Below are 8140 nucleotides of genomic sequence, written 5' to 3' on the forward strand. Positions count from 1 at the left end.
TTTGAGTGTACAGTGGTCACAGGATTGCCTTGTGCTGTCTACAGCAGGGCCAAGTGTCATCTACCTTATCTGTACTTGACAAGTCCCTGTGCATTGTGCATGGTGCATGGGTATGTCCCTTGGCCAGAGCTTTCAACACTTTTCCTATGTGTGACACACTCTTTGTTGTTGCATCATTTTTTAACGCAGTGAGCAGTGTAGCGAGCGTGCGTAGCGAGCGATGCAGAACCGGCTTACGTGTTGCACTGTACGTGGGCAAATGGTGCTTTTTCATGTCTATTGGAGAATGCAGGTAGGTAACTTATGCATTTGTGACTGGGTTCTAACACAGTGAGTGGGTATACTGGGTGTAAGGTTAGGTTTGTGCCTGCAGCAAGGATCTACTCGTGCACAGTTTGACACATGGCCCAGTGATTTCCAAACGAAAAAGGGGTGTTTCACGCACTGCCAGACCTTGTCAACATGCACACAGTCCACCTGCTGACGAGCGGACATGCCCACACCACCCAAGGGTGATTTTGTCTCCCTCTGTCTCCCTCTCTCACTCCCTCTGTCACCCTCCTCCCTCTGTCTGTCTCCCTCTGTCACCCTCTGTCTCCCTCCCTCTCTCTCCCTCTCCCTCCCTCTGTCTGTCTCCCTCTGTCGCCCTCTGTCGCCCTCCCTCTCTCTCCCTCTCCCTCCCTCTCCCTCCGTCTGTCTGTCACCCTCTGTCACCTCAGCCCAGCTTCCTGGGCACACACACTTTGCAGGTCTTTCAAAGGTCATTGGCTTGTTCATGTGGCTTTGTTTAGAATCTCCCGGCCCCCATTGGGCAGAGTGTCTCTGAGTCTGCGCTGCTGTGGCGGTGTGTGCTGACACTCTTTCACAGTGATGCCTCTTCATTAGCTGCTGTTATGTGCAAATTGGGCCTTCATACCCATGTCATCCTGCGACACGGCCACCATTTGCAGGCGACACAGTACAGTGTCGGGACACACTGTTTGTATAGCTCTGCCCTAGGCCATATGGGCTGAGGGCATTGGTGTCTGCTTATGAGTTGCACAATGTTTTTTTGGAGGCCCACCCTCCCGGCATCACGGACATCCTGTCTTGTGTTGGTGTTTTGTGTGGCCTGTGACTTGGCATGGCCTTGCTTGGTGCATGGGGCATGGAGCCGCTAGTGGCATGTGCGTGTTTTTGGAGTGTGGTTGTGTCCGGTGATGGCTTTGGGGTAGTTGCGTGCATTATTGTGAGTTGGGTTGTTGATGCGGTTCCCCCCATGTGAGGTGAGTTGTTTGTGTACTCACCAGGCTCGGTGACTCCTTCTACTCTGTGTACTCCCACCGGCGGCAGCGTGCGCATCACCTTCTCCTCCCAGGGATGGTAGTGTACCGGTCTGCGGGGCGGGACACCTCCAGTGATGTTCCCCTGGTTATATTCGTCAATCATTTTGCGGCGGACCGTCCACCGCAGATCGTACCACCTGGCTTGGCATTCATGCCTGGTCCTTCTGATGGGCGCAACAGCATTCACCCTCTCGACGATCCTCTGCCACATGGCTGATTTTGCTGCTACGCTGGTCTGTCTGACCAATGTTCCAAAGAGCTGTGGCTCGACTCTGATGATTTCGTTGACAAGGATCTCCAGCTCCGCTGTTGTGAACTTTGGATTCCTGTCTGTGGGCATGGTGTGGGGTGTGGGTGTGGATGGTTGTGGGTGTGTGTGTGTGGTTGTGAAGGTGTGTGTGTGAATGTGATGAGGGGGTGTTTGTGAAGGTGGTTGTGTGAAGGTGTGCAAGTGTAAGGTGTAGTCAAGGTTCAAGTATGGTGCTGTGGGTTGTCTGTGGGGTCTGGCAGCAGTGGGTCTGTTGCAAAGGCTCATGGTTTGTGTGTGTGGGCCCTTTTTATTGGTCCATTTGTGGGTGTGGCTGTGTTTGAACTTTGGGTGGGTGTGTTATAAGGAGTGGTTGTGTTTTGGGCCTCTGTTTACCTGTTTGGCTGTTGCAGGTCAGTGTATTGGATGTATTTGGGCTTGTTGGACGTGTTTTGTGGTGTTGTGTGATTCGAATTGACTCTCCTTGTGGTATTTTGCAGTGTCCTGGTTCAGTACGTGTGTTTTTCGCGTCTGTGAGGTGTGTACATCGGCCATGTTGTTGTACAGTGCTCACATTTGCTATGGCTTGGTACGACTCGTACATGCGCAAGGCTGGGTGAGGGTGCTGGTGTAGGGGCCTGGGGTAGGGTGCGTACAGGCATGGGTAGGGTGTAGGGGCCTGGAGGTACATGCCGTACATACGTGAACCGAGGGTACGGCGCATACATAGGGGGGGCTGGGAGTATGGCGCGTACATACGGGGTGCTGGGGGTACGGTGTGTACCCCCACCCCCGTATGGACGGTGCGTACCCCCCCTCCGTATGGACGGTGCGTACCCCCACCCCCCTATGGACGGTGCGTACCCCCACCCCCCTATGGATGGTGCGTACCCCCACCCCGTAGGTATGGAGCGTACCCCCTCCCCCGTAGGTACGCTGCGGACCCCCAGTGCTATGCGCTGGGGGTCCGCAGTTGGGTGAAATTGTTGTACTCTGGACCGCTGGCGCAGGTGGTTGTGAACGGTAGAGTGTCGGCTCCGTTTGAGCTGGGCAGGGGCACGCGCCAGGGCTGCCCATTATCGCCGCTCCTCTTCGCGCTTGCCTTGGAGCCCCTGGCGGAGTGGCTGCGGTGGGATCCTTCTATTCGTGGTCTCCGATGGACCCCCGAGTATGAGGACCGCGTATCTCTTTACGCTGATGATATTCTTCTGTACCTGGCTTCCCCGCGTAAATCACTGATAGTACTGGTTGATGTATTGCACTCATTTGGCCTCAACTCCGGCCTGGTCATCAACTGGGCTAAATCGTGTGTGTATGTCCTCTCTGGGGAGGATCCTATCCTTCCGCGGGGTTGTCCTATCCAGATCGCCCCGCGGGGATTTAGGTACCTGGGTGTCTTCATTACCCTGGACGCGGAGGCCCGATATAAACAGAACTTGCTTCCCCCCCTCCAGCGCCTGAAGGAGGACGTCGCGCGTTGGAGGCGCCTGCCACTCTCGCCGCTCGGCCGGGCGGCATTGTTTAAGATGATGTCGCTGCCACGTTTCCTGTACTCTTTGCAGAATACAATGGACGTTGTCCCGGCGCGCTACTTTCGCGAGGTGGAGAGTTTGCAGCGCCGACTGTTCTGGGAGGGTAGGCCGCGTATCGCCCTGGCGAAGCTGATGCTCCCGTGGTACGACGGGGGGGTTGCCCTCCCAGATATCAAGCGATATTACTGGGCCTCCCAGCTGGCTGCGATCAATCACGGCCTTTACGGGCCCGCCCTAAACCCGGCCTTTGAGATGGATAAAATGTTACTGCCGGGTGGTGACAATAATCGGGCGCTTTATTCTAGCTCGCATGACGCGCGGCTGACGGGCCCCACGAGGGTCATGGTACGGGTGTGGCACATGGCTAACGTGGCGATGGGGTGGAAGGATCGCTTGACCCGGGCGACGCCACTATACGCATCTGAGCGGCTGGGCTCCCTGTGGACCTCGAAGGGCTTTGAGAAGTGGGACACGATAGGCATCAGCAGGGTGGGCGATCTCTGGACGAGGGGGGGATTCAAAACGTTCGATGTGCTGCAGACAGAATTCCAGCTGCAGGACAGGGAGTACTTTCGATATATGCAGATCCGTCATGCGTTGTGCTCCGTATTTCCGGACGTTGCCTCCATCCCGGAGTACTCCCCTCTGGAGGATAGAGTGCTAGATGGGCATGTCCCGGACGGCGCGATTTCATTAATTTACAAAAAGCTCATCAATGACCGTTCGGGACTGCTGACCGGCCTTCGTGAGGCGTGGGGGGCTGATGGATTGGAGCTGGATGACGAGGACTGGGTGTCTGCGGTGGCCTCCCCGAAAGAGGTGGCCATACCGGCCCGCCTTCGCTTCGTCCAGCTCAAGATACTCCATAGGGTCTATGTTACGGGGCCGAGGCTGATGCGTATGGGCTATGCTGTGGACGGGTTGTGTAAGCGTGGGTGTGGTTCTTTGGGGACCTTTCTCCATATTTTGTGGGAATGCCCGGAGGTGGTGCGATTCTGGCGTGGTGTGCATGAGGTTTTGCAGGTAGTTACGCATGTGCCGCTGTTGCCTGAGGCGAGGAGATGTCTTTTGAATGTATGGGAGCCAACCGACTACTCAGTGCCGCAGACGTGGTGGGCGACTCTGGGGTATATGGTGGCCAAACGTGACATTGCGCAACTGTGGGGTTCCCAGAGGTCGCCGACTGTCTCGGCGTGGAAGGACAACATGTATTGGTGTATGTTTCGGGAAAAGGTGGTGTATGTTGCGAGAGGTAAGCCTGGGACATGGGTGAAAGTATGGGGCCCCTGGAATGCCTACCGTGGGGGAATCTGTACCCCGCCGCTACTGCCTGATCCGTCACCGGCCCCGTCTCCTTAGCCTGTTTGTCTTCCCGGTTCTGGGCAATGAGTCTACTCAGTCCCCGTCCTGACCTATTCCCCCCCTCGATATTCTTATGGATCGGTGGGGTCCCCCCCTAGGGGAGCACATGCTGTTGTTTCCGACTGTGGGTTGCCTTGTGGACCTGTTTCTTGTTGTTATTTATATAAAAATAAAACCGTCGTGTGGGGTCCGGATGGTGTGGCTGCCAACGCCTCTTTCAACTCCTGTGAATTCCCTTCTGCCGCAGCGTGCTTTCTACTGTCTGTATTATATGCTCCTTCTGTTTGCTAGCGGCCGGCCTGAAGGTTGTAGGCCCATCTTTGTATATTTTTTGGATTCTGTAATAAACGGTTTCAAAAAAAAAAAAAAAAAAAAAAACAGAGCTCACCTGAACATCCCCACAAAGAATTCCCAGCCTGGAGTACCAGTGGATTTGTGAGGGTTTTGTTCAAGTGGATTGCAGAATTGAAGTTTCACACTTTCAAGGACCCTCTTGGAGATTCCAGAACCTTGGATAGTGTGTTGGATACTTTGGGACCCGCAAGCAGAACTTCAGGAAGGAGTTCTAACTGGACCCCGCCTGCTGGAGAAGGCGCACAACACATTTGGTGAGATTCTCCAGAACAATTTCTAAAGGTGTCCCTGTCAGAGAAAACGAAATGATGAAAAGGGCACTGTTAGTTTCTAAGCACTAGAAAGTTACTAATCTTTAAAAATTCATATCTCTGGTTCCCTACAATGGATTATTTTCGTTTTGGTGTCATTTAAAAGATAAAAATATTACCTATTTTTAGAAATTGGTGTTGGATTTTTATTTTGTGTTGTATCTTAATTATTTACTGAAATGGGGTTTTTAAATGCTTTGTATACCTGTCTTTGAAGTTAAGCCTGTCTGCTCGCAGCCACGTTAGCAAGGGTTGAGCATAGGAATAATTTTCTAAGATCTATGCTGAGTCCTATCATGTGTTAGTGGCCTTATTGCCAGTGGCAGACCTACATTTGCCCCTACCAATAACCCACTTTCCAACACTCCACAATCCAACACTTGCCCGACTGTTGCACTCATTGGAGTGGTAATAGTAAATGTTACCCCTCAACAATCCAGTACTTTCCCCACTGTTGCACTGACTGAAGTGGGGATAGTAAATGTTACCCTTCCGCAATCCAACACTTTTCCTATTGTTCCACTGATTGGAGTGGAAATAGTAAATGTTACCCCTCCATAATCCAAACCTACTGTTGAAGTTATTGGAGTTGGAATAATAAATTTAACACCTCCATAATCTAACACTTTCCCTACTGTTGAAGTTATTGGAGTTGGAATAGTAAATTTTACACCTCTGCAATCCAACACTTTCCCTACTGTTGCACTGACTGGAGTGGGAATAGTAAATGTTGCCCCTCCGTAATCTAACACTTTCCCTACTGTTGCATTGACTGGAGTTGGAATAGTAAATATTACCACTCCGCAATCCAACATTTTCCCTAGTGTTGCCCTGACTGGGGTGAGAATAGTAAATTTGACCCCTACGCAATCCAACATTTTCCCCACTGTTGCACTGACTGTAGCGGGAATAGTACATTTTTCCCTCCTGCAATCCAACACTTTTCCTATTGTTCCACTGATTGGAGTGGGAATAGTAAATTTACCCCTCTGTAATCCAACACATTCCCTACTGTTGAAGTTATTGGAGTTGGAATAGTAAATGTTACACCTCTGCAATCCAACACATTCCCTACTGTTGCACTGACTGGAGTGAAATAGTAAATGTTGTCCCTACGTAACCTAACACTTTCCCTACTGTTGCATTGACTGGAGTTGGAATAGTAAATATTACCACTTCACAATCCAACATTTTCCCTTGTGTTGAACTGACTGGAGTGGGAATAGTAAATTTGACCCCTATGCAATCCAACATTTTCTCTAGTGTTTGATTGACTGGAGAGAGAACAGAAAATTTTACCCCTGTGTGATGTAACAGATTTCCTACGGTTGCGTTGTGTGAAGTGGAAGTAGTACATTTTATAAATTTTTAGTAAAACACTTTGCCTACATTTGCATAAATTGTAATGGGAATAGTATATGTATTAAATATGACATAATTTATTTTATATTGTTATAATTTATAGTATTGTTTTTGCTTGTTTAAAATTATAATATTTATAATTCTTAACATTATTAATGTATAAAATATTGTTCTAAAATTGTAAGAAATTGTATTGTATGTTTTTAGCTTTTTCATTTTAATTAAAATGTTTTTTTTTCATTATTTTCTTTTATATATATATATATATATATATGTATACACTGTACTTATTTGGTCGGTGTAGAGATTGAATTATTTATACTGATGATTACTCGCTGACACTGAATGTATATAGATCATTGCCTCTCAATGTTCTGGTTTTATTTAAATCACCATGTTGATAAATGGGGGCTAACATGCGGGTCCAGCAGATGCATTTCTATTTTGGTTCTTGTCATTATCCCATATGCACCGCAATTTTAAATCATATTATATAATGGATTAAAAAAAAATCGTTTGGAGATAACCCTAAAATGTATTTTGCACATGCACTTTATGCTGTCTTTCAAAATGGCTAATTTCCGGACTTGCTGTTCCTGAGCGTGTAATGTAGATTTTGTATCATTCCCACCTTTTCATTCGCACTTTATTGTATTTTAAATCGTTATTTTAAACTGTGCTTTTCTGGCCAAATGTGCCGAAATAAAGTTTTTGATGATGATATATATATATATATATATATTCCATTCCAATCCTGGCGGCGGCGAACAGTCAGGCACAGACTCCGTGAAATAGTGACACAAAGGTATTTTAATCCAACAACAGCTAGACGCGTTTCGGCGTATATTGGTCATATTTAACAATAGTCTTACATTATTTAAAAAATATATAATATCAATTTAAATTATTAATTTAATAACAATTTTTCAATTAGATACATGTAAATATGTATATATATTAATATATGTTTCCAGGGAATCGTTGCGAAATCACCGCTCTCCCTCCTCTCGACGCTGGTGCCAGCAGCGGTCGCAACTCCGCTTTAAATGTTTTCCACGAGGATAAGATCATATTTTATTGTGTTAAACAAACATAACTACGCGCTTCACCAAAACGCGTAGTTCTGTTTGTTTAACACAATAAAATTCTTATTGTGTTGTCCTTTGGTGTGCCGCTGGATTATTTACTGGGATTTCACGGATTTTATCCTCGTGGAAATCATATATTAATATATATGTGCCTAATTGTTTTTTTAAAGTGTATTCATTATATTTGTTGAAATATATCACATCTATTTTATTTTTATTAAATTCATTTTACTATATATATATATATTCTAATATATTCATTATTTAATTGTTAAATGAACATATATTTAAAAAACGATATTTATTACGATATTAATGACAACGATGTTTTATTTTAGATATTTTTGTACTTACCATTATAAAAGTAGGATGACGATATTTTTAACATCAATATCTTGTTCACGATATTTTGGTATGGGGATATTTTCATAGACAATATTTTGTCAGTGAACCCTTAATTGTGCTATACATAGTAGATGTTAGTATTATCTTAGTATTATTATTTAGCAGCCGCTCTAACCATATGAGTTATTTTTAAAGGTATGAAGTAAAAAATCCG

This window comes from Triturus cristatus, chromosome 3_1 (assembly GCF_964204655.1).
Source record: "Triturus cristatus chromosome 3_1, aTriCri1.1, whole genome shotgun sequence".
Taxonomy (NCBI): domain Eukaryota; kingdom Metazoa; phylum Chordata; class Amphibia; order Caudata; family Salamandridae; genus Triturus; species Triturus cristatus.